This window comes from Lucilia cuprina, chromosome 4 (assembly GCF_022045245.1).
Source record: "Lucilia cuprina isolate Lc7/37 chromosome 4, ASM2204524v1, whole genome shotgun sequence".
NCBI lineage: Eukaryota > Metazoa > Arthropoda > Insecta > Diptera > Calliphoridae > Lucilia > Lucilia cuprina.
Genome location: NC_060952.1, coordinates 100,864,920 through 100,878,666, shown reverse-complemented (window position 1 = coordinate 100,878,666; position 13,747 = coordinate 100,864,920). Strand labels below are relative to the sequence as shown.

General features: G+C 27.0%; 1 protein-coding gene and 1 long non-coding RNA gene across 2 annotated transcripts in view; both read right to left on the bottom strand.

Moving 5' to 3' along the window:
- The window catches only part of LOC111674491 (acetylcholine receptor subunit alpha-like 1), a 51,701-nt gene extending 47,534 nt beyond the window's left edge, over positions 1 to 4,167 (bottom strand). The window contains exon 1 of the mRNA XM_046948044.1: positions 3,874 to 4,167. The gene's annotated coding sequence lies outside the window, so the exon portion shown is untranslated. The remainder of the gene's footprint in view (positions 1 to 3,873) is intronic.
- A 355-nt stretch (positions 4,168 to 4,522) lies between these two features.
- On the bottom strand, positions 4,523 to 13,389 carry LOC124419313. The gene is made up of 2 exons (XR_006940475.1): positions 12,687 to 13,389; positions 4,523 to 5,626 (listed from the first exon to the last, which is right to left on the bottom strand). It is a non-coding gene; the product is annotated as an uncharacterized LOC124419313 (long non-coding RNA).
- Between the last annotated feature and the right edge of the window lie 358 nt (positions 13,390 to 13,747).

The following is a 13,747-nucleotide window of genomic DNA, read 5'->3' as shown; positions in this document are numbered from 1 at the left end:
TGTCCGCGGATCTTAATGTTCTAAAATTAGTGGGAAGGAAATATTGGGTTTGTGCTGATGTTTGTAACGCACAATAATATTGATTCTGAGTCTATGTAGGTATGTCCGTCCGTCCATGTAAACCTTGTCATCAAACTGTGGGTCGTAATTTTGAAGGTAATTCAATGAAATTTGGCATATTATCTTCCATACCGATTCCTATTGAAAATGGTTAACATCGGTCCATTATTTCACCTAGCCCCCATAGGGCTTTTATGATCATAATTATGTTTAATATACTCGTATCTCGACAAAAAGCTGCAAATCCAAGTTGCCTTGATCTTCCTAATGAAATTTATTTATAAAAAGTTCCCCTTCAAAATTTGACTTTAATATCCACAATTGTCTTAAGTTATATACTTAAGACATATATATATATATTATATATATTATATATATATATATAATATATATATATATATATTATATATATATATATATATATATATATATATATGTATATATATATATATATATTATATATAATTATTATATATATATATATATATATATATATATATATATATAATATATATATATATATATATATATATATATATATATATTATATATAATATATTATATATATATATTAATATATATATATATATATGTATATATATATGTCTTAAGTATATAACTTAAGACAATTGTGGATATTAAAGTCAAATCGAACTTTGTGTCCTTAAAAATTTCTTTCTGAAACAAGTCTATAAGTGAGTACCTTAAACAAATTCTTACTATATTCATACCACAAATTTTTTTTTTTATAACGATATAAACAAAGAGTCATTTCTACATAATGTTTATTGGGACATATCATAACGTACATGTTTGCGTAACAATTGCGTGAAAAACTGTTTGTTATTTTAGATGTATTTATTAAAATTTTATTTTACTATACTTTGCTGAATTGCAAAAAAGCCCCCAAAAATATACATATTTTTTTAATAAAAAATGTCCCTTTTTTATCGCTTACAATGATGGTTGTCGATTTTAGAAACATTTTTTACACATCGATTTTACGTTAAAGACATTGAAAGCAGAAATTTTTACAGACGACCATATAAATATCTCTTTTCTACTTCAACGAAATTGTTAAAGAAAAAGAACAAGAGATAGAAAAAATACGACAAAGTGCCATAAAAATATGAATAAATATATTTTTTTGTTTTCTCCTATGTGTGTTGAATGACAGTTGTTATATGTATCTTGATATATCCCATAAACATAATCCAGCTTTCAAAATTTTCCTACTCATCATTCTTTTCTAATACGAATAGATATCCCAACCCATATATTTACATATGTACAAGAAATCGAAATGAAGCGAAAAAAGTTTAACATGTTTTTAAGCAATTTGTTGTTGTCCTTTTCTTTCGATATTTTTGGTCGTTAGTTGGCTTTTTCAATTTGTTTTTTGCTGTTTTTCTCGGCTTAATCTACGTTGGATGCTTTACCATTTGATATGCATAAATATGGGGTTATGGTTTTCCTCGTGTTGTTTGCCGTTGTTTATAACATTCTTGCTCATATGAACATTCCTGCAGTTCGTGATGGCTGTCTCGAACTATTGATTTTATCTATTATTAAGGGTTAAAGTTAAAGAATTCATTTTCTTTAATACAACTTTGATGGCTTCTGTTTTACATATGTATACTGTACCCTACAAAAGACAGACTGGTAATTACACTCTACAAGTAAGGATTTCAATAAACGATTACTGAGAAATTTTGAATTATTTTGAAAAAACAAAATATTTTTTTTCAATAGAAATTTATATATAATTTTTGTTTAAAAAAATAAGATTTTCTGAATATAAAAGAATAATACGTTTTTATTATTAAAAAGTTCTTTAAAATTCTAACTTTTTTTCATATACATATTTAGTGGTGCTTTGAGGCGGTGAATTCTTTTATTATTTTGCCATTCTCAATACAGAAAGTTCAAAGGTTACAAATATGTTAAAAGAGAAAAAATTTGTTGATAAAAGAAAATTAGCATAATTCCTGTTTAGATGCGGGTAAAGTTTTTCAGTTTTTAATTTTGTTTTTTTTTTATATATTATACTTTATGTAGACTGTCGTTGTTGTTTGTAGCCAAAATACTATGTAAAGCATTATCTGAAAATCATCATAAATATCAATGTAAAGGAAATGTTAACAATTTGAATTTAATATTTATGTACGATAACTAATATGTATAAATATGTATATGTATGTATGTATTTATTAGATCGACTCACAAAAAAGGTGGTAGATTTATCTATCTCAATATACAAATATATACGTTGTTATGTCAAATAAACAAAAATTCCAATGGAGACACGATTTAAAATTCCCTTATTTTATTTTATCAAAACAATATTTTTAAAATAATACTGAAATTTTACCATTTTTAATACGGTTCCCCTCATTCTTAGACTAAATATACATACATATTTTGGTAATCAGCCAAATTTTGACAGAAGTAACAAAATCACAACTTCTGCTTTGCGGGGCAGTCTTTTGTACACACATGTAGATATGTAATGTTTATTTACAAATAAATGATTTTCTACAGAATTTAAATTATTTATTAATGCGTAAGTTGCATATATAATAAGCATTTATTAAATATTATATATAATTTTAATGAACCTATTGTATAATAAAAGGAAGTATTTGTGCTGTTTACGAATTTAAAAAATCTTAATCTGAAATATATACATATATAACTTCCCAAAAACTAACAGGTTAAATAAAAATAAGTCAAAAATATATACGAGAATATGAACATGAATTCAGAATGATTTATTGACTTTTATGTACCATAGATTGTATATGTTTTATACTTATGTATGTATACATAAGTATAAAATAATGTGGAATATTTTCTTTATAAAGCCGTGTTTCCAGTCAGAATGTTTTTTTAATATCAATATAAACCCCATGAAAATCACAAACTGCTTTATTCATAAACATATATTAAATGTTTATAAAAACAATTTTATACGAAATTTATCATATAAAACCTTGATAAATGATTATGAATAAGACCCTTAGGACATTCATAGTCTCGTACATTTTTTTTGTTTACCTGCTTCAAGCTGTTTTTAACAATAATGCTAATGTCGGTGTACTCTCTGATTTGCCCTGTTTAATTAGTTAACGAATATTTAAGTATGTAACTATGTAAGAAAAGCCTCTCTTACGTCACTAATAAATATTTAATTTCTTTTATGCATTTTGTGTAACAAACAGATGAGGTATTTCATATATTGGGGTTGTTACTCGATTCAAACATTTAAAAGCCCATAAATGTTTATTGTCTTTATCATTTTATTCATAAAAACACAGACGTACATAAAAATGTACATACATATATATGCATGTATGTATCTATGTGTAGGTAAACATTTCTCTATTTTTACATTTACACAAATGATTTTTTATGTAGCCATTTTTAAACGAAGCTAGACTGACTGACAGACGACAGACAGTTAGATGGATAGACAATGAAGAAAACAATACGGAATTACTGACTCAGAGGTAAATACTTTTTCACTCACCCGCACAAACACAATGACAATTATGGAATATTATAAAGAGATCTGGTTTTCCATTATGAATTTGCACAAACACACAAACAAATTCATCAGGTATGGGAATGACTTAAATAATGCAATGAACATTTCTCTGACTGCGGAAGTATTTAAATATTTTTCAATAATGAGCCTTTTATAATTTTTTAATTTCAGAGATCAGCTATTCTCATTTTAAAATCGTGTGTTTGTATTTATTGTAATATAATCTTAAATATTTGTCTAAAGTAAAATGAAGAAATTGTACTTACAATCTTTCCGCAAGACGGTGCATTGCCTACAAATGGCAGCCTTGCGCCAATATGACTTCTGCTCCCCTGTTTGCCAACCAAACGACCGTGTAAGTCGCCAACCCGCCTCCAACGCCGCCTACCTCTGCCACATGAAGTAGGTAAGCGTTTACTGTTAAGCGGTATCGTATAAAATTCTGCACAATCCTGGTGTTGAATAAATTCCGATATTAAACGAAAATAAAGCACGACACAAAGATTTTTAACTCGTTTATAACGAACTGTGAAACGCGTTATTTCTATTTTCTCTTTTAGTTATTTGGACCTTCAAAGTCCAGATGTGGTTTCAACTGCTCGTTTTATGTTGTCGCAGTTTTAATTAGAAATACTGCATTAAGTTGAATTTAATGTATGTTAGTTGTTTCTGTTGAGCATATAATTGTTGTATCTTATTATATATGTATATATTTTAATTTCTTTTTTTATTTTCGCTAATAGTATATAGTGTTGATGTTATTGGTAGTTGTACAATTTACAATTTAAAAATAGTGCAATTCCATCATTTTAAAATTCCTTTTTATGTCACTCAACTGACAGATGAGATTTTCAATGATTTGTGACAGTTGACTAAAATGACAGTCCTGTGGTAATAATGATGCTTAAGTTACTATTGTTGTAATAGTAGTAAGTAATAGTAGTGGTGGTGGTTGGTTGTGGTGCTTGCTAGTGCTTGTGGTGGTAATATTGGTATTGTTTGTTTTTATTTTTGTTCTTATTTTTTTATATCAAGTTTTTATAGTTTTTTTGCTAATTTTTTGTATTGTTGTTTATATATATTTTTTTGCGTTTAGTATTAGATGGCTTTAAATGGCATCTAAACAATGGTCTAGCTCCGCCTTTGCAACTTACTTGTACGATGTGTTTTGTATTTTTTATGCTGTATGCATAACAGTGTTCCCTGCGGGAAATTTCAATGCTGCTTTTCGCATATAAACCAGCATTATAAATGCAACATACAAAAACTTTTCACTGAATCAAATTGTAGTTGAAGCTGCAACTACATACAAAACAGAGACCGAATGGTGTACTTTTCGCAATGGCATGAATGTCATTTTTTATTTTATTGGCAGTAGTGTAGTGATAGTTTCATGTCTGCCCAACTAACTGTCAGTCTGTCTGTCTATTGTTGAATATGTAAGTTTGTGTGGCTGCGCTTGTATTTTGTTTTTTTTTTTTTTTTTTCTTTGTGGCGGTAAGAGAAAATGTCGAATTTGTTCTGTTATTTCTGATGGGAAAACAGCAGTAAAGAAGTTTAAAATCTTTTGGTTTAAGTGTAGTTGTAGTTTTAGTTTTGTTACTGCTTTGGGATAAAGGTTTGTAAAATGTTGCACTCAAAAAAATAACACTTTTTTTATTCTTTCATCATAAAAGCTCCTTTATACAAATCCGTTAACTCTGCACAACGTGCCATTATTAATGCCGCAATGTTGATTTAAATGCAGTCTTTTCGTAAAATTGAGCACAAAATGTATTTGAAGTGCTTTTCGCCTACTTTCGCACATACACACAGAATAAGATTAATGAGGAAAACAGAAACTATATCATTCGCCCGTAATTTCAAAGAATTATAAAAAGTGTAAACTCATTCCACATCTCTATTTCCATATTCTTTATTGAAAACAAACAAACAAACGAATTCACGTTACGTTACGATGTGATAAATTTAGCACAGCAAAGTATAAAACAGCGAGATACAGACACACAATGACAACGGCTGTAAAAGAAAAAAACAAATAAATTAAAATTATTAAAGGTTTATATACAAAAATATACGAAATAGTTATACATTTAATGGAATCCTTATGCCTATTATCTCAACATCCGGTTATCTTTTAATCAGTAGATATCACTATTCAGCACTATTTTTGGGGGGGCGAAAAATTCCTTCATAAAATAAAAGTATGCCATTAGTGTATTCAAAACCCCGGAGCATTTTTCGCTGCTAGGTCAAACTTTTACGCAATTTCAAAATTTTCGCGGTTTCCGAATAAAAGCATATTTTTTGGGAAAATCGAAAAAATTGGTATTTAAACGGCTAACTAAATGGCCAAATGAAAAATTTTTCTGCGTATAAACTTGCAAAAAAAAAAAAAAAATGCACGTATTAAGAACTTTGGTTGTTCTAAAATAAGTCCAACTTAAAAAAAAATATTTTTAATATAAAAAATAACATAATTTTAAAAACTAGATTTTAAAGCTATTTTGTTAGAAAACAAAAGTATTTTATGTAATATTAAAATTGATTCTAACAATTGTAATATTACATAAAAAACACAACTGAAATTTCGATTTTACATTTCGAATTTGGAAAAGTATAATTGATATATTTACATATAGTTTTTGATTAAGAAAATAAGATTTGCTGAATATAAAAGAATAATACGTTTTTATTATTAAAAAGTTCCTTAAAATTCTAACTTTTTTTCATATACATATTTAGTGGCGCTTTGAGGCTTTGAATTCTTTTATTATTTTGCCATTCTCAATACAGAAAGTTCAAAGGTTACAAACATGTTAAAAGAGAAAAAAATGTGATATATTTTCGTTGAAAATACTGAAAAGAACAAATGAAAATATATATTTTTTTAAGTAGTATAAAATAATAATGATATAATTTATTATTTCATACTCTTTCATTTGAAATTTTACATAAATTGTGTAACTATTGTATTTTTCTCAATGTTCTCCGAATTTTAGATATTAACATTTTAAATGAAAAATCATTAGTAGGTTTTTTTAAAATCAATTATACAAATTTATTTGCAATTAAACAACTCCTCATAATAGAGCATTAAAACAAAATTGATTAATATTGATTGATATATTTCATTAAACAATTTATGGGTGTAAACGTACTTCTACACAATTTTGAAGAAGAATTGCTGGACTACGAATTTTTATAATTTTTTATAAACCGAGTGGTAATATCATACAAAATTTATTGACACTCATACTCAAATGCAGATGTTGCAGCAGAAAAACAAAAAAAGGAAACAAATTTAGTTTTGATCAGTTCGACAGTATTTGACAATTTTTTAGTAGCATTAATTAATTTAAATTATTTTATTTAATTTAAAAATAAGTGGAAGAAATTTAAAACTTTTAATAATTTCTGTTTTGATACATATTTAATTTTCTTCAATGGAATTCCTGCCAAAAATACTTTATGTACCAAGTACAAGCACATACAATACATATACATTATCTGTATCCGCTCTATTATTCTTTGTTGACACCCATTTTGAAATACTGCCAAAATAAAACTATAACTACAACATTAAGTCTGATAAATTTTCCAACATATATATATATAACAAGAATGTATGCATGTATGTATATATACATACATATTGTATATAAAACATTGCAACAAAATTAAAAAAAAATGCAAGAAAACTAATGACAGAAGCGTTGCTGGTTTGTACCTACTTTTATATGTATGTATAATAATAATACTTGTTTTATATACATATGTTTGTTTAAATAATGTTTTCTATAAAAGTTGGTTACTTTAAAGATGGATGTATGTTACATCGTATCCGAAGAAAGCACATAGGCCACTATTCGATTCAACCAATGACCTCTGTACTGATTACTACAACACTACTAACTAACCTACGGCGATAAAGATGTTTTTTTGTAAAGTAAAATTAAAATTTAAAATCACTTGTTTTTTTACTAGCAGCAGTTGAATTCATTGACGAACAGTCATTGAGGTAACAATAAAATAAATAAATAAATCTCATCAAGCTAAATAAGTACAGAAATAAACATTGCACAGTGGTATATAATAAGAAAAGTACGAAATCATTTTCTAGCTTATTAATGGTTAATCCGATGTCACATGCTCAAAACTTTGTAGACTTTATATTTGAATTTGTCCTTCATAGGTCTAACTCACGTAACTTTTAAAACGATAACGTTTCTTTATTGAGTAATACAGCTATAAGTTACACAGTGTTACAAAATAATTTTAGTTCATATATAACTAAGTTTTGCGATGTTGGTAAAGATATAAATATATTAAACATATTTTTGAGCTCTAAAACCATCCCAATAAAAAGTTTCGTTACCATTTAAGAAGTGAAAATGCTAAAATTTACCTACACATGAGTATTTAAAGTCATTATTTAAATATATGGCGATGATATCAGAGGCAAGCACATACCACAATCACTTCGAAAAAGTTGACAATGCAAACAGTACGTTGGTACGAAATGTAGTTAATAGGTGAATAGTTACAACTGAAAGTCATTACCGAGTTTTTGCTGGGATATTCATGTGGGAACTATGTGACATGTCTCACCTAATTTAACAAACGACATTCTAAAATGTATCACAAAATTTATATTTCTATGCTAAATTTATGTCTTAATCATTATGAACCCAAAAAATGTGAAAAAATCGGTGTTTGTACGACCAATGTTTGCGTAATATATTTGCGAATGAAAAATGTTAAAAATGCTTGCTTTTGAAAAAAACAATATTAAGCAATGTTTGCTCCATTTTTAAATGTCTTTTATAAATTTATTAACTGCTGAAAGTAGTATTAAGAAATTTATTAGTACAAATCATCATACAAACAGTTTTTACACCAAAGTTGCACAAATATTTCCCTCTTTGTGAGTCATTTTAACTAATTTAAGAAACTGGACAAACATATCCAATACTATCTCTTAAAAAGTATTCTTTTCCACCATTCAAATAAAAAACTCATTCTTCTCATCTTTACATGATTCGAGTATCAAACCCACGATTTGTGTAAATATTATTAAATAAATTGTGAAATAGCTTAAAATATTATGACACTGTCCTACATAATAACGAAAATCTTTTAGTCGGGTAATTTTAGTCATTTTCTAAAACCATTCACAAACAAAATTAAATAATTATTTAATAGTATAATCTACTACATAATCTACTTGGGTAATAAATATAGAAGAAAGATAAACCGCAGCATCTATTTTTTCTACTTCTCCATGTTAATTTCGAAATTTTCTGATATTTATTTAAAAATGTTAAATTAAGTTTAGAACAAATATCAAAACTTTAACGCATATGCAGCGGAAAATTTATTAATGCTCGAAAAAAATTAATATACTTTTTTTATAATCTATGTGAAATGGCTAGGGTCTATTTGAAATTTTCTAAAATTGTATAAGAGTTATAACCCTAATGTACATACGTACATACATATGTCTGTCTGTGTGTTTGGTGGTACTTTTTTAGAAGAAGCACTATCTTGAATATCCTGCCAGCGAACTCTTGGCGTCTATACAAAATGGTATAGATATGATACAATCGTTGTATGTCTGTATGTAAAGAATACAAAAAAAAAAACAAGAAATAACAAAAATAAAGAAATAAACAAAGAAATAATACAATGTGACCATGTAAAAAGACCGAGAAAATGTTGTAGTACAACTATGAAATTGTATGTATCTATGTACATTTAAATGTATGTATGTATTTGATTGTTAGTCCTTTACCATAACAATTTATGTACATAGATTTATGTATTTGTGTGTTGTTATGTGTCTGTGCATGGACAAGACTATGTGATTCCATAATGAAGACTTCAGTCGCCATTATATGAATGTCGCCGTCTCTCTACCATCTATTATAGCAAAATACACATTACACTACACTTGACTACAACATACACATAATCTCGTTTTACAACTTGAGAATATTGCAATAGTGGTTAAAATGCAGAATGTACTAGCAACAGCAACATGGAAAGTGTCTACACAATAGAGTACATTTTGGGTTGATGATGTTGACAATCCATAAAGTTCGTTGGCAGTGGCAAAAAGTAAGAACATAAAAGAAAAATCTCAATATTCCATTTAAATTTTATTAAACTACAACTACAATACAATTAACACTATTCAGTATTGGCAACTACAAAATAAATAAAATAGAAAACAAATACATATATGTATAATTCTTATACATTTTCACAAAGAATTTACAATTGTGTAATCTGAGATCTTTAAAGACTAAACATTTATACAGCATCATAAAATAACTAGTCGTATTTTATGATTTTATTTCTAATACTGTTTTTATTTTCTCATTTCATTCTTGTTTCAGTTTATATAAAATGTTGAACTCTTAGGAATAGAATATAATATACTACTGATATGAAAACAAAATCATAATAATAAAACAAAACAAAATAGAATAGAATAGTATACAACACGGTACGACACAACACAGGACAACATAAATGAAAATAGAAATATGAAACAAAAGAACTTGTCAGGTATTGTTTTCTATTTTTATATGACCATTGTTAAGTCATCCATTGCAATACGTCTAAAGTTGTTTTTTTTTTTTATTTTTTTCTTTAAAACATTTTATTTTCTTATTTTTATGGTATTTTTTATATAAAATATGCTTTTTTCATCACTGCTCACACTAAGAAACATCAATTGTTCTGTCATGTTTATTATTATTATTATTTTTTGTTGGTTTTTTATTATTATGGTCTGTGTTTTGCTGGTTTTAAATTGTCGCTGTCGACGACGATGATGATGATGATTTTCGTATTTCAAGTAAAAATAAAACGAAAAAAGTACGGTTCATTGGAACACATACAAACAATCTCTGCTGATTCTACAATAAAGGACAAAAGACATGCTGCAAATTTATTGGACATATCTTAAAATATAGTACAACACACCAACAGCGACATGGCAACTACAATAAAATTATTTACTTGTTTTCTTTACATATTTTACCAAGTAGAAAATCAGAGAAATCAAAAGATTTCAATCAAATGGCCAATAAAAACGTTCGGACAATTAGAGTTGAAATCAATGATAAACGTATTTGACAAATAACATAAAAGATTCAATAATACAAATATGTACAACAATAAAACTTTAAATAAAACATTTGCATTAATGGGTTTTCCGGAAATGATGAACAAATTTTGAATTTAAGTTTTAAATTTATTTGCATAAAACAATTTTTATAAATATGTATGCATGTACATAAAATACATCAGCTTAACAAGGATTGAAAACTTTGGTGATGCACATTTTGTACAATAAGGGTGACATTTATTTCAGTGTTTTTCAGTTTACTATATTCTGTATTTTTTTCTATCTCGTATTTCATACAAACGAAATAAAAGACATAAAACTTGTGAAAAAATTAAATGTATTTATTATTATCAACATATATATGTACATATATGAATATAGACCAATTTAGTTATTAAAATTATTCCCTAAAAAATATTGCTGGTGTCAACTTAACGTATTTAATATGTACATACAATATTGGGTCTCCATACATAATTACTTGTTGAGGATTTACTCAGTTATTAACAATTGAAAATGGTTAAAAAACCAAATGGAATGACGAAATGTATTAAATTCACTCTTATTTGCAGCAAAAGTTGGAAATTGAAAAAGACTTTAGTTAAGTGGCTTCCAAGTGTTGGTTGGTGTTTCATAAACATTATAAAAAAACAACATCTTCACCAATCAAAATATTTACCAACTTATCGTCAGGTTTCTATTACGGAAAAACCTCTTCAGATGAAGATAAAACTTTACGTATCTGTTATTTTAAGAAGTATCAATATGTAATTGACAATTTATGGACCAAAAAAAAAAAAAAACAACGAAAACAAAAGCAAACGTCGACTTTGTGAAGAGCTTTTCTTGTTGTTCCTTTGTCAACAGCCCAAAAAATTGCTCAATAACACAACACATACAGAGAAAAAACTACATTTTTGTAAACAATAAACAGACAATACAACGACAAAATATGGACGGGTAGACATTGTGGCATACAATACACCAAGTACGAGTTCCTAAACAAAAACAACACTACTATTCACTGCCACTCAGTACAAATGCAAGCACACACACGCACATGCTCACTCGGAGACACGGACACACATTAAAACAAAACACGCATTTACTCACTGGGGATACATCCAACAAACAAACAACAATCGATACATGTTGTTGGATGAACATTTCGAGTACCTTTTTTCATTTTTTTATTATCCATTTGCTTTTTCTACTCTTGTATTCTTTCTATACTCACGAAGAACAATGGATAACGAAACTGTGAGTGAAAAAAAACAAATAACAAAACAAAATCCAACAACAACAATTGTCTAGAAGAATTAGAAACGTTGTAAATGAAAAGAAAAAATAAAATAAGGACACACAAACATATACATACCAATACATGCACATAATCAAATATGAAAATAGAGAAAGATAAAAAATTAATTTGTCTAGAGGAATATTTAAAAAAACAAAAAAATCCCAAAAAATGATAAAGTAGTTATACCAAGACCTGTAGAAGAGTAGTAGTAGCACATGATTTTTTTTTATATAAAAAATTTCTAAACAGCTGAACAAGAAATGGAAATTATCCTCTAATCTAACGAAACTAACATTTTTTTAAAGATTGGCAATATAATAAAATTGTCTCATTTAATATAAATTCTACATTCTGTCTGGTTTTTTTTAATTAAGTGCTTCAGATTCTTTCAACTGAAAATGCAACAATTAATTCCCCATATTACTTATACGCACCCACAACAAAAATCTATGGATGTAATTCAAAATCATTTATCATAAATTTATAAAAAAAAACTTTGTACGAAAATTATATAGGACTTGAAATAGTTAAAATATTAATAAAACAGAACTCTTGTCTCTGGTATGTCTGAAAGGCTTTGAAAGGAATAACATTTAAATAATATATTATTTTTTATTTTCTCGTGTAGTAAAACATACATTTTTTATACATATATATTTTTAGATTACAGGCAGTTGTAGAAATGTTTAATTTTAGTTTTTCTTAACTGTTGTTGTTTGATTTCTTTTCCAAAAAGAACAAAGAAAAACCTTACGGCAGTAACGGTTGTATTTTTATTTAATATTTTTTTATTGATTATTTATCATCATCAATGGTCTGCGTTTAACTTACAAAAATATGTAAATTTATTACAATTATTTTAAATTTTTCTTTTCTATTCAAACATGTTATTTTTTATTGACTTTATGTCGTTTTCTTGGCACCAAGCAAATCCACTTTATTTATTTGTATACATATGTATGTATATATTTTTTTTTATTTTTACATACATATACGATATACATATCTATTAATCCGAATAAATTTATATTTTTTTTCTTAGCTATTCTTAAAAATTTCCATTGATTATTTTCTTTTCTTTTTTTATGGGTTTTTATGCCTTGTTGGACTTTCTTTTCACTTTAATACAAAATATTTGTACACTCATTTATTAAAATTTATTTAATTTTTTTAGGTGAATTATTCTTTTCTTTTTTCTTGCTTTTAATTATAATAAAAAAATCTTCTTCGGCACACTTAGTACACGCAACGTTTAACCAAAACGTTTTCTTCAACCCGCGGGCTCTGAGGCAACTACTGGCAGCTTGCGTATGGAGCATATAGGATTTCGCATCAGCATTGGGATTTTTTTCCATCCTCTTCCAAACAACATTCTCAACTACAAGCGACATTCTACAAAAGCTACAAATGAGGTTAATAACAAAAGAGCTCACTCTCAAATGTCTTTTGTCCTTTCTCAGTTTACAAGAATCATATGAAACGCACCCAAAGGGATGCTGGCGCATATATTATCCAGGTCTTGGTCGTGCGCAAATTCTCCAATTAACTAGTTTATGACTGTTGTGTTTGTTTCAGTAGTTACATACTACAAGTGTATCTGATGTATGTGGAAGTAGTAGTTGTTTTTGTATTTAAGTTTTGTTTTTGTTATATTAGGGTGCCATGTGTGTATTTTTGGAGTATTTTGTCGTAGACTTTG